The 13,666-nt window shown below is 39.9% G+C and overlaps 1 long non-coding RNA gene across 2 annotated transcripts in view; it reads left to right on the top strand.

The window, feature by feature from the left end:
• The first annotated feature begins 9,912 nt into the window (after window positions 1-9,912).
• LOC101680464 overlaps window positions 9,913-13,666 on the top strand; it is a 59,074-nt gene continuing 55,320 nt past the window's right edge. For both annotated transcript variants that reach the window (XR_199504.2, XR_001179614.2), the window contains exon 1: window positions 9,913-9,979. This is a non-coding gene — a long non-coding RNA (uncharacterized LOC101680464). The remainder of the gene's footprint in view (window positions 9,980-13,666) is intronic.

Below are 13,666 nucleotides of genomic sequence, written 5' to 3' on the forward strand. Positions count from 1 at the left end.
TTTCTTTTTGTTTATCCCATAATCGATTGAGGTCTCTTAATCTGAGGGTGTGGTCTTTCAACAAGTCTGGAAATTTCTTGTTCACTGTCTTTTGGATATTATCTCTTCTTCCTTATCTCTTATCTCCTACAGAACTCCAATAAAACAGAAGCGACAGGTTTTCATTTTCTCTTCCATCTCTGTTTCTCTGAGTTCCATTTTGAATAATTTTGTATCTTTCTCTCAGTCTAGTAATTTTTTGTTTAGCTCTGCTTAATCTGCTATTTAAATGTCGACTGCATTTTTAAACTGAATTATTACAATTTTCATTTTTAGAAGTTCTCCTTTAGAATTGGATTCTCTTTACAAATGTGCATGATTGTTCTAGAAACTCTAAAAGAATAAAACACTTCTCAAAACATTAAAATACCTGTTTTAAATTCTGTTTGATAATTTCCATATTAAAAAAAATCTTTACCTGGCCTATTCTGATATCTATTTATCTGACACAGAGATAGGCAACCTACAATCATCTTCAAGGAAGAGTGGATGCCCTGCCGTGGGAAGAGACGAGGTCAGTAGGCAACCTCCATTTGCAGAGAGCTGTCTCCACGGTGGCCATGCCCTACACAGCAGTTCAACTTTCTCCTGCTTAATCTTGGTTTCTCTTTCTCTTCTTCATAAACATTTTTATCTGAAGTTCTGACCTGGCAGCTGCTTTCACAAAACCCAAACTACAATGTGTGTCTGTGTTCTATTGCTTCTTACTCATGGTACCTCGTCTCCTTCTGTGTTTATGTTTCTTGAAACTTTATCTGTTGGAATTCTTTGAGACTTGTTTTGAGGTTAAGTTCCTTTTGTGAATATATGAGATTTCTTCTATCTGTTGCCAGAGGGCATGACCAACTTGGGACCAGTTTAAGTTAAATTGTCTGTGTTTTTTTTAAACCATAAAAGTAGTGTGTATTGTTTGCTAACCTATGTGAGTGGAAATGACAGTTATGAATTAAGTAATAAGGTGTTCAAATGGGCATATTTCTTAATTTTCCTTTCTATTCTGAGTTTGTTTCCCATTTACTCATATACTAAGTAGACATTCTAGGCCCCACCTTATGTAGTATTTCTCCACGTTGTGTGGGCTGAAGTCCTAATTTCCTGTTTCTCTTGCTGCTGTGTAGCTCTCCAGTGGAAATGAAAGGTCATCAGAGTTCAGTACATAGTTTAAGGGTGAAGGCTGGTTTGGATCTTGCTTACTTTCCATGGTTCCAGGATCAATGTTTCACTTTAGAACTGGAAACTCATGGTTCCAAGTTTTAAAGTAAGATAGACTCCTCACTTTACTGCCAGGAGGCTGATTCATTAAATTGTTATTTTCTTTTGTTTCATATTTATCCAGACTTCACTTATTTCCTTTTCTGAACATGGAGGCTGAGTCATTTAGGGTTTCTAATTCACCATTCTGATGGAAATAAATGTCTGGAGTCATGTTCTAAAAGGACCTTACATAACAGGGCTGCCTGTTATGAGACCCCCACCAGAGAGTCTGCATTGACTGGATAGCCAGAGACAAAGGGAAGTTGTAAGTGGCTAAACAGAAAAAGTAGGAGGTTTTTGGTGAGACATCAGTAGTTTTGAAGAATCTACAAATAGCTTCCTAGAAAAAACAGTTTTGAATGTACCCAAAGACTAGTGGTACTATGAAATGATGAAGGCACTCTCTGTCAAATAAGATCTTCCCAGTTCTGCCTTTCATCTTTCCCTATGGTTTATTTGATGAGGGAGCAGAAGCAGAAACATTAAGCTTAGAAATAGAGAAGAGAAACCCTTCGCCCCAAGGCCTCAGGACACAGCTGGGAGAGGTGAGCAACTTAAATGAAACCCATGATTATTACAGGAACAAATAAAACTCAATTGTCAAAAAGTGACTACTCGTGTTTTTTTTTTTTTTTTTTTAAAGTTCAGTGTGAGCAGATAAACTATGGTGTTTGTCCAATATTTCACCCAGGCAAGGACAAGAACAAACTCCATGGAACATGTTGGAATGAAGAGGATGGAGAACAAACATATTTTCTGGCAGAACCTGTTGAGTCTGCTCTTTTAACATAGAAACTACCAAAAAATTCATCCTATAAAACCAAGTAGTTGGAAGGAAAGTGGGGTTGAGGTATTGTTGTTGTTTAGATATTAGGGGTTTGAATGCACAAATATGTTGTTGGGATTGAGCCAATATAGGAGGAGAAATTGAAGAGAAAGGAGGGGAGGGATAGTAATGAAGAATGGGGATTGAATCTAGAGTGCATGTAAAAGTATTGATCTTTGATGAAGAGGGTCATCATCTAATTTTATAAGGAAGGAAGAGGAGGGATGAATATGATTGTAAGTTGAATCTATATGTTCCATGGCATAAATTTGAGGAATTTCTAATTTGATGACTTCTTTCCTCACTGAAGTGGGGGCAGGGATGCTTTCTGAGAGTGAATGAAGGCCCATGCAATGCGGTGATGAGTTTTAGGCAAGTGTGAGAAAGGGCAAGTAGAATGGTAGAATCCACTCTTGGCCCAACAAGGGCTGGAAATCACAAATTCATGGTGGGATTCATTTGTGCCATGGCCTGATATCCTCTGACAGTATAACCAACGTAGAGGCAGGGCAAGAAGGACACAACTCAACAGTCCTTGTGCAGAACAGACAATCTTTCTAGAGTCCAGAATGGTCAGTCTTTTGCATAGACTTTCTCTTTGTATAAGGAAAACACTCTTGTGTTTCTCCACTCTCACAATATTACATTACTTCCACATATCATGCAATTCCTGACACCAGTGGGTTGTCTCACAATTTAGTTCTAATGCTATCCACCTGGAGTTAGCCTTGCATCTCATAAGTGGTTAAAGGCTCAATCCCATAGAACTGTCCCACCCTGGCCCCCAGCATTTCAGGTGCCAATCTCAAGGCCCCTATCCTTCTGACCAGCTAGCTATTAACTGGGGCTCCCATGACTCCTTCATTGGGTTTGGTAATTTGGTAGTTTGCTAAAGTGGCTCACAGAACTCGGGGAAACACTTATTTAATGGCTTACTATATGCTGAAGGATGGAGATGGAAGAGATGTGTAGGGCAAGATATAGGGGAAGAGATAAGGGTAGGTGTGCCCCTACAAGCATGCCACCCTCCCTGTACCCCTGCATATTTAGCAGCCTGGAAGCTCTTAGAACCTTGTACTTTTGGAATTTTTGTGAAGGTTTCATTATGTAGACATGATCAATTGTTAACTTAGTATCTACTTCCTCTTCCTTTCCCAGAGAACAGTGGGTAGGGCTGCAAGCTTCTAGTCATGGTTGGGTCTTTCTGGTGAGAAGCCCTCATCCTGAAGTTACTCAGGAGCCCATTAGTATTTGCCTCATTAGAACAAAAGATGCTCCTATCACCCAGGAAATGCCAAGGGATTTAGAAACTTTGTGTCAGGAACCAGGGACAGAAACCAGTGTATACATGTTCTATTATTTCACATCCTTTCCTACCCTCTTTCTTTACATAATTTCTCTGTTTTGAGACTCACTCTCCTGATTAAGGTTTTATTTCAATCAGATATTTGTTTTTCTTAATTATATCCCAGTATTGTGACTTGATGGAGTGTGTTTCCTAGTCTTTCTCTCTAAGACATATACATAATACTTGTTAGAATGTGTGATTTCTGAACATGACAAAACTGTTCAGTAAGTAATCATTCCTGTTAATTTCATCCTCAAAGATTATTAATCTTAAAATTCAGGGAACATCCCACAATAACCTGTTATATGTTGGCTGTAGATGTAAGAGACAAAAAGACTGAATACTCAATGGTAGTACTGTAGCAAACTTTTGCATTCATCAGAGTCAGGTGGACACTGATGGATTTATGAGAACCCAGACTGCTGGATTCTGTTTTTAGAGTTTCTCACTCAGTTGATCTGGAACAGAACCAGAGAGTATGAATCTTTCCCAAGTTCTCAGGTGGTGCTATTAGTCTGGGGATCATATTGTGTGAAATAATGAGATAGGTGTTAATAAATCTTCACAATATCAATCAGATAGTACTCATCTTTGAGCTAAACAAATGTATTTAAAGGAGAGCTTATTTTTTATTTCTTTAATATTTTATTTATTTAAGAGAGAGAGCATGAACTGAGGGAGGGGCAGAGAGAGAGGAAGAAACAGACTCCCTGCTGAGCAGGGACTTGGAGCTCAGTCCCAGGACACTGAGATCATGATCAGAGCCAAAGTCAGACACTTAACCAACTGAGCCACCCAGGTGCCCCTCAAAGGTAGGTTTAAAAAGAACTTTATCAAAAGGAAGTCATTCTTCTGGATCCTTCAATTTCTTGAAGAAGTGTTCTGCTCACTCATTTCTATGTTGCACTTATTTAATCAAGTCTGTAAGAAAAGAACAATGGAGGAAACAAGGGGATATGGGACCCTAAAGTCGTGAAGGGTGCCATCAGAATTGTGCCATCCCAGCCTCTTACACACAAAGATCAATGAAGAATGGCTAAAGGGTTTTTGCTGGCATCTCTTTGTCAATATTATGGATTTTAATGTGTGATGAAAATAAATGTTGCAATATCTCAGTGGCCCAAATCAACCAAAGACATGTCAAATAAGGACCATTTTGATACTGACAGTAAAATGATTAAGATCACACACACACAAAATCAAAACACATAAAAATTTCCAAAGCCAATGATCCAGAGAATTTTTGAAGTAATGGACCAAACACAACTGTAACAAGGTACCTGGGCAGGCAATCTGGCTACAAGTTCCTTGGAACTGCCCACATTTTGTGTTTAGTCTCAAAACTCACGTTTGTAATCACAGGTATTCTAAGAAGATGACCCTAGCTCTTTTTGATAAATGAGTGAAATATGTACTCTAGAAAGAAATTAGAATACAAATAAGAATAAAAATAAAGAGGCAAATAACTGCATGGGATTATTTGATAAACTATTTTGAGTGTAAATGCATTGATCTGTTTTATATTCATTGTAATGTGTCCCTTTTTATGTGTCTAAAGGATTGAAAAGATTTATACCCTTGAAATCTTTGGAAGAGTCTGATTAATTTTTGATATCAATCCTTTGTTTAACTACTCAAGTTCAGAGGAGTCTAATTTGTTAACTGTATAACTCTATATTTAATATTTAATAATTCAGCTTTTTATTTAGTAGTTAAGTTTATGGACATAGCACACAAAATATTTAGATCAGTGTTGTTTAAAAAAATAATCGATAGATAATAAAAAAGTACATGCAGTGATAACAATATTTTCCTTTCCACATGTAAAAGCCACTAAGATATAGGAGAATTTTCAGCATTGAAAGACTGGCCAGTCAAGGATCCAACTAATTTCTTCTATAGAAAAAAGGGTGTTATTTTTTGAATATAGAATAGAGTATGCTTTCTATTTATCAAGAGATTTCTCTCTCTTGAAAAATTTTTGTTGCTGTGATTACTCTGCAGATTCTGCCTTGTCTATATTTTTAACCAAAGTTCACCGCTGAATTTGTAATTCTTTTCTTTTTGCAAAAAGAACATTATTACTTATTACCTGTGAGCATTTTTCAATTCCATAAGAGAATAAATGAGCTGTATGGTCCCTGGAATCTTGTAAAGGCATTTGGCCTGGAAGATTCTCCTTGGCTGTGTGCCAAAGACAATGGGATATAGGGACAACTTTTAGTTAGTACAAAATGAGCAACTCAAACCTTTACTCTTTAATTTCTGCTCAACTATTCAAAATTGGCTCAACTTTAGTCACAGGATGAAGTTTATGAAAAGGAATTTCCACATCCAGGAAAGGAACTATGAACACTAAAAGGCTCACAGTATAAAAGCTGAAACGGAAAAAAAAATCCTATGTTCAAACAGATTTTATTAATTGTCAATTATTATTTAAAAATATGGGATACAGTCTCCTACCTTATCAACCTGTATCAAGTCACTGAATTCACACACTCATTCTCGGAAGCCAGTTGGCAGGCAAACGTGGAAATTGCTGGCTCATGGCGTAGTGAGAAAACCAACAGATAGATGGTAATTTTCTTCTGTTTTATTTTCCCCTTTCTCTTGCCTCTTGCCTTTCTCTCCATTTACCCACTTTCTTTTTTGGCTATTGAAGATTTATTGCCTTTCAGTACTTACAGATGATGTTTTCATAGGCTCTAATGAGGTCCCAGCAGTTTTTAACAATAACAGGACATTACTGTTTTTAAGATATATTATGTGTTTTCCCTCATCTTTCTCCCTTGAATGAAAAGCTTAGAAGTACGTTAACCCCCAATTCCCTTTCCTTTACTATGATAAATGGTCTAGTTACTTAATAGGGCTAAATACTTTGCTATGACTTTTATAATACTCATTTGAATAAAATCCTAAAAAGAAGAGCATTGCTGTGCTTTTAACGCACTTTCTGGTTGAATACCTGAGCATGTGCAAAACGCCTGTTTCCTAGCGGCCTTGGAAGGCCTCTCTAAAGCCATCTTGGCTAGTTATGCATCCTGGTGGTAATTCTCTGTGACATTTCCTGGCCTTCTCCGAGAGCTGTAAGGATGATGATCCTGTATACCCCCTCCCCCACCGCCTCGCACCCCCACCTCCACCCCTCCCCCGGTCCCTCCACCCCTGGTTGTGATTCTGGCTCCAACTCTGTCTGACCCCCCCCCCCCCCGTGAGTCTGCAGCGGACTCTCCCTCCGCCGCTGGCTGGGCACATCAGCTAGATCTCCAACAGCTGCCTCAGTGCAACGCTCCACCGTGAAGGTATTTTTTTAAGATGAAACAGGACGATGAACAAGTGCCTCGGCGTTGCCTAACTTGGCCGTTCCCAACACTGGTCCTTCTGTGGTGACAAGGTTGGGAGCCAAGTCTAGAGGTATTTTTTTCTCCTTAAAGGTCAGACAGATTACAAGTGAGCAACAAAGAAAGGAACCACGCTGGGTCCCATGATGTCACACTCAGGGACTTCAACACAAGCAGGCATTTTCCTTTGAGGAGTCAAGCTGCGGGGATGCCTTGGAGCCAGAAGGGGCTTTGCTGGGGGAAAGCTCCGCCAGGTCCCGGAGCAGTGGATTCTATTTTGGTTCTGGGCTAGCTTTGGGTCAGTGGCTTTCACTCTGCCCTGAAATTAGCATGTTATAAACAGACGGGTTGGGTCCCGGATCCAGCAAAGAAGCCAGCTTGAAAAATCATTCTGGGAAATGCGCTGAATCATTTGTTCCAGGCACAGACAAGCCACTGCGCCCTGAGAAGCGGGCCGGCGGCGGAGTCCCCAGACAGCGCCCCAGATCTGCCATGCCCCCTTCTTTCCAGGCTTCCCTTCTCCCGTGTCCCGTCACTACTCAGGTTATGCAAGCTTTGATTGCTGCTAATAGGTTCTCTTTAGAGACCTTCTGGAGACAGCTTTTCAAGAGCTTCCCCTTTCCGGATTCCTGTGGGACAGAAACCACGAAGCAATTTAATACAGTCTGCGATAGCCCGCATTTTCCATCCTCTGTTTTCTGGGCCACTGCCTTTGCTCTGCGCACACGCACGTAACGACTGGAAATGAGTTCCAGCCAGAGCAGCCACCCGTGCCCTGCCCCACACGGGCCTGGTACCTGTTCTGCGGCCCGCGCCGGCCTCGGTGTCCCTTCTGAGCCTGACCCCCTTCCCCCAGTGCTGCCTGGGACCTCACTCCTCGTACTTGGGGGCCGGGGCCGTGCGATGGTCACTGATTATAGCTCCTGTGCCTGCTCTCCTCGGTATGTCCCTCCATGTCTCCCCCTCCAGACAAGCGGTCTGTCCCAAAAGAGGATCAAATGGAAAACTTTATAAATACTTTAAATGGTGGAAACAGGAAGTGGAATAAAAATGATGCAGCTATTCACAGAAAAAATGCTGTCATTTTTCCTCCATAAATATATGCTATTCATTTTCAGAAAGAAGCTATGCCGAAAGCTGAAGAGAAAACACACACACACACACACACACACACACACACACCACTTCACAGTGTCTCCTGACTTTGGAGACTGTTAAGGTCCTTGGTGGTGGGTGGCGGACCTCAGGGCGGGCAGAGCACAACTAAGAGGCCATGAAAACCTTAGAAAAAATCACGTATGGTATGTGGTATGGAAATGCAAAGTGCACAGTGCACAGGAGTGCACAGGTCCCAATGGTTTGTGTCCTAACAGATACTTCAACAGTATCAATCATATCAATGGGAGCAATCCCAATTCCAGTGATCTAATCCCTAAACCATACCTTATATCTGATCTGTCTTATATCTTATATGAACTTTATGTGTCTTATATCTTATGTGTCTTATATCTTATATGAACCTTATATGTTCACCCTGGTCATACAATGATGCAGTGCTTACTACATTCTAGACACTATCCTAAGTGCTTTACGTGTTTTCAGTGTTTGCAAATCTCTTTCCTTTCTATCTTGATGTTTTCAAAGTGTTGCAATATGTTGTTTTGTTTGAAATGTGTGGATAAATCCAGCTCACATAGATATGTCGTTGCAAAAGGAAACGTGTTTTAATAGACTTTGGGGTAGTTATAAATATTCTTCTGTGTCTTCATGAAAATTAAACGATAACTTTTAGAAGATAGTTGTATTGTAGAATCTGAAACTATTACCAGTGAACATTTGGTATCCTATTACATTAGAATATACTAGTATAATTTATACTTTTGAATGAATATTTTATCCATAAATGACTTCTATTTACCTATTTATTTATCATACTTCCCTGGTTTTCCTTCCCCCTTACTGATTGCTCTTTTGAAGCCTTTGCTTCTGCTCTTCTGTGCTCTAATGATGCAGCATACTGGGTTCTTGATCTTGGGGCCTCCATATCTCTAGATTTACATTCTATGTAGGTGATTTCATCCAGTTTTGTGGTTTTAGATGCCACCCATAGGCCAATTATCTTATCTACCTACCTACCCACCACCTATCATTTCTGTCATTCCAATAAGCTCCAACTCTGTAGGAGATTGCTCCACTTGGCAACCATATAGGTGTCTACAACTAAATGTGACCACAGCAGAATTCTTGATTTCATTCCCCCAACCCATTCCTCCTCCATCTCAGTTAAATGACACCACCATCCTAGCCCAAAGTTAATGTCATCTTTTGTTACTAGAGTATTTCAAATTCCTGGTCAGCCAAAAGGCCAGGAATCTCCCCATGGCCAAAGAGCTGCAGTTACATAGAACTTCCATGGATATTTGGGGAAGAAGTGGTCAACCAAGAAGTAGGATAAGAACCAAGAGAACAATAAGAGAGAATGTTTCAAGGAGGCAATCAATAATGTTGAGTGTTTCAGGTAGTTCAGGTAGAATAATTTATTCATTAATTCAATAAGAATTGCTTGGTCACTTACTCAGTGCCACGTAGTATCCTAAATTAGGCCAATAATGTTCCTGCCCCCGAATGAGACCAGTACAGGCCACAGTAAGAACTTTGGGTTTTATTCCTAATGTAGGAGATCATTGAGAGTTTGATCATGGTAGTCCTGTGATCTGATATATTGGATTTCTATGCTGCATATCAAATTACCACCAAATTAGCAGTTGAAAATGATACACGCTCATTATCTCACAGTTTCTGTGGGTCAGTACTCTGGGCATGGCTTAGCTGGTTCCTCTGCTCAGTATCTCCTGTAACTGCAGTCAAGATGTCAACTGGGCTGTTAGTATTTGGAGGTTCAGATGAGGAGGAATATGCTTCCATATCTCATGTGTTTTGGCAGTATTCATTTCCTTGTGTCCAGAGGATTCATGATGACTTCCTTCTTTAGACTCAATAAGGAGAGTGAAACTGCAAAGCAAGTCTCCTAGCAAGGTGGGGTCTTATATGACATCATGGAATTCCATCATCTGTCCCATATTCTGTTGGTTAGAAGCAAGTCACAAATTCTAACCACAGTCAGGACCTGAACATGAGTATTGGGAAGTGGAGTCATTGAAACTGCTTTAGGTCTGTTCACCACATCTGTTACAAGTTTTAAAAAGACTTTTCAAGCTAATTTGTGGAGAATAGATAGACTCTACGGTGGCAGGAAAAGAATAGTTCAATATTCTACTAGGCCTAGTGACGAAACAAAGTCTTATTTGGAAATTAGGAAATCACTGGGGGTGGCTTTTCAGCAAATATTCATTGAATGTACTATGTGAGAGGCACTGGGCTAGGTTGGGTTTTAAATGAGGAAGTAAAAAGATTTCTCATTTCTGATAAAGTATTTTCTAGAAAGAATAAGGGACAAAAGTTTACACTGGATGAGGAGTAAACAGGAGATGAATATGTATTGATAGCCATTTAGAGTATTTTCATGAAGTTTGGAAGTGTCTGGAAGGAGAGATGAGACAGTAAGTAGCTTAGCAGAGCACAGAATCAAGAAGGTATTTTTTTAAGATTTCATTTTTAAGTAATTTCTACACCCATCATGGTTGCCAAACTCATAGCCCCAAGATCAAGAGTCACACATTCCAGTGACTGGGCCAGCCAGGCACCCCAACAGGGTGTTTTGTTTTTTGTTTGTTTGTTTGTTTTGCATGTATTTTCTTCTTTCAGGCTAAAGAAGAGAAACAGAAGAAAGAGAAGGTACAATAGACAGGCATTCCAGAAGATAAGACTGGAGATAGACCAGGGGGCATGGGAGGGAATTATCTTAAAAGGAAGTGAAGTCCATCAACAGATGAATGGATAAAGAAGATCTGGTATACATACACACAATGGAATACTATGCAGCCATCAAAAGAAATGAAATCTTGCCACTTGCAATGATGTGGATGGAACTAGAGGGTATTATGCTGAGAGAAATAGGTCAATCAGAGAAAGATCATATGATCTCCCTGATATGAGGAATTTGAGAGGCACAGTAGAGGGTTGGGGAGTAGGGGAGGAAAAAATGGAACAAGATGGGATCAGGAGGGAGTCAAATGATAAGAGACTCTAATCTCACAAAACAAACTGAGGATTGCAGGGGGGAGTGTAGGGAGAGGGTGGTTGGGCTTTGGACATTGGGGAGGTATGTGCTATGGTGAGTGCTGTGAAGTGTGTAAACCTGGCGATTCACAGACCTGTACCCCTGGGGCAAATAATATATGTTAATTAAAAAAAATTTTTTTAAAGAAAATGAAAATATCTCTTCTGAAACATTGACTGTAAAGATATTAATAATGTTAGTAAAAGAGTGGAGGGAATTTGTGAGAGGGCATCTCTTTTTTTCTGTCAACCCAGATTGGAATATTATCTACTCAAAAGTACAAAGAAAGGAGTTATCATTCTGAAGACTGTAGGCAGAGCTGGGTATAATCTTTATGGGAGAAGGAAAGGGAAGGGGGACTTACCCGAGATGAGTGAGAACATTTTTGGGTAAGACTGTGGTTCCAGGTGAGATTGAAAACCGTGAACTTGCTATGGAACCAATCAAATACTTCTTTAGCAGTATTTGGAGGAAATTTTTGAGGAAATTGAGGAAGAGGAATGGAGAAAAGAGATCATCAGGATAATCCAGGGCAGAATTAGCACAGGCTGGGAAAGCAGAAGGTCAGTGTGGTGACAGGTTGGCTTCAGGGGAGAGGGAAGGAGGGACTGAAGTCCTGCTCAGGTAAAGGTAGGTTGTGTTCACAGAGGAGAAAATTCTACACTTTAGCGTCTTCAAGGTAGAGTCATTTTGAATGTTAGTGGAGTCTAGTTTAATGAGGAAAAGTGGTTGAGTTAGTAAAAGATTAACATTAATAACAATTTCCTAAGAGAAATAGGTCTTGAGCTATGCTTTTTCACCAGAGACCTTTCCATCCTTTATGAATCACTGGGGAGTCTTGCCGGGTCCTGTCAGAGGCCACTGCAAGGAGACAGCATTTCCAAGGACTCATTTCTGTCTGGTTAAATATGAGTTTCTTTGGGTTTATCTGTTTCACTTTTTAGGAAATTGTAGGCTGATAATTGAAGAAAATGTTCAAAAGCTGAAACATTTGAAAACCGTTCAAAGGTTTAGAGCGTGGTGTCAATATGTGCATGTATATAAATTACCTGGAGAGCTGCTTAAAAGTGCAGATTTGCCATCCTCACTGCTGGAGTTTCTTATTTCCTGATTCTGGTGAGACTCAGAAACCTGTATATACATGCATATACATACATATATTTAAAGACTTTACATTTTTTTTTTTTTAGAGCACTTTAAGTCCATAGAAAAACTGAGAGGAAGCTACAGAGATCTCCCCTATGCCCCTGTTCCCACATCAAGATACTGCATTACCAATATCCATCACCACAGCAGTACATTTGGTTACCACTGATGACCCTACATTGTCACATCACAATTGCTCAGAGTATACAGTTTACATTATGGTTCATTCTTGGTGCTGTACATTCTATAGATTTGGAAAAATGTATAATGGCATGTATCCAACATTATTGTATCATACAGAGTAGTTTCGTTGCTTTAAAAATTCTCTCTGTTCCACTTTTTCATCCCTCCCCTGACCAACCCCTGGCAACCATTGATCTTTTTACAATCTCTTCAATTTTACTTTTGCCAGAAAGTCCTATAGATGGAAAATATAGTATGTGGCTTTTTCAAAGTGGCTTCTTTCACTTAATAATATGCACTTTAGTTCTCCCATGTCTTTTTGTGACTTGATACCTCATTTGATTTTAGCCCTGAAAATTTTCCATTGTCTGAATTGACTGCGGCTTATTTATCCATTCACCTACATCTTGGTCACTTCCAAGTTTTGTCACTTATGGACAAAGCTGCTATAAATGTCCATGTGCTGGTATTTGTGTGGCTTTAAGTTTTCATCTCCTTTGGGTAAATACCAAGAAGCATGATTGCTGGATGTCATAGAGTATGAAGTAAGTGAAGTAGAATTAAGATTTTTGAGAGTTTGATGTAATTAAGATTATGTTTTTTTTTAAATTTATTTTTTATTTATTTTCAGCATAATAGTATTCATTATTTTTGCACCACACCCAGTGCTCCATGCAATCCGTGCCCTCTATAATACCCACCATCTGGTACCCCGACCTCCCACCCCCCGCCCTTTCAAAACCCTCAGATTGTTTTTCAGAGTCCATAGTCTCTCATGGTTCACCTCCCCTTCCAATTTACCCCAACTCCCTTCTCCTCTTTATCTCCCCATGTCCTCCATGCTTTTTGTTATGCTCCACAAACAAGTGAAACCATATGATAATTGACTCTCTCTGCTTGGCTTATTTCACTCAGCATAATCTCTTCCAGTCCTGTCCATGTTGCTACAAAAGTTGGGTATTCGTCCTTTCTGATGGGGGCATAATACTCCATAGTGTATATGGACCACATCTTCCTTATCCATTCATCCGTTGAAGGGCATCTTGGTTCTTTCCACAGTTTGGTGACCGTGGCCATTGCTGCTATAAACATTGGGGTACAGATGACCCTTCTTTTCACGACATCTGTATCTTTTGGGGTAAATACCCAGTAGTGCAATGGCAGGGTCATAGGGAAGTTCTATTTTTAATTTCTTGAGGAATCTCCACACTGTTCTCCAAAGAGGCTGCACCAACTTGCATTCCCACCAACCATGTAAGAGGGTTCCCTTTTCTCCACATCCCCTCCAACACATGTTGTTTCCTGTCTTGCTAATTTTGGCCATTCTAACTGGTGTAAGGTGATATCTC

Source organism: Mustela putorius, unplaced genomic scaffold (assembly GCF_011764305.1).
Source record: "Mustela putorius furo isolate JIRA1106 unplaced genomic scaffold, ASM1176430v1.1 tig00003870_pilon_pilon_pilon, whole genome shotgun sequence".
Classification (NCBI taxonomy): Eukaryota; Metazoa; Chordata; class Mammalia; order Carnivora; family Mustelidae; genus Mustela; species Mustela putorius.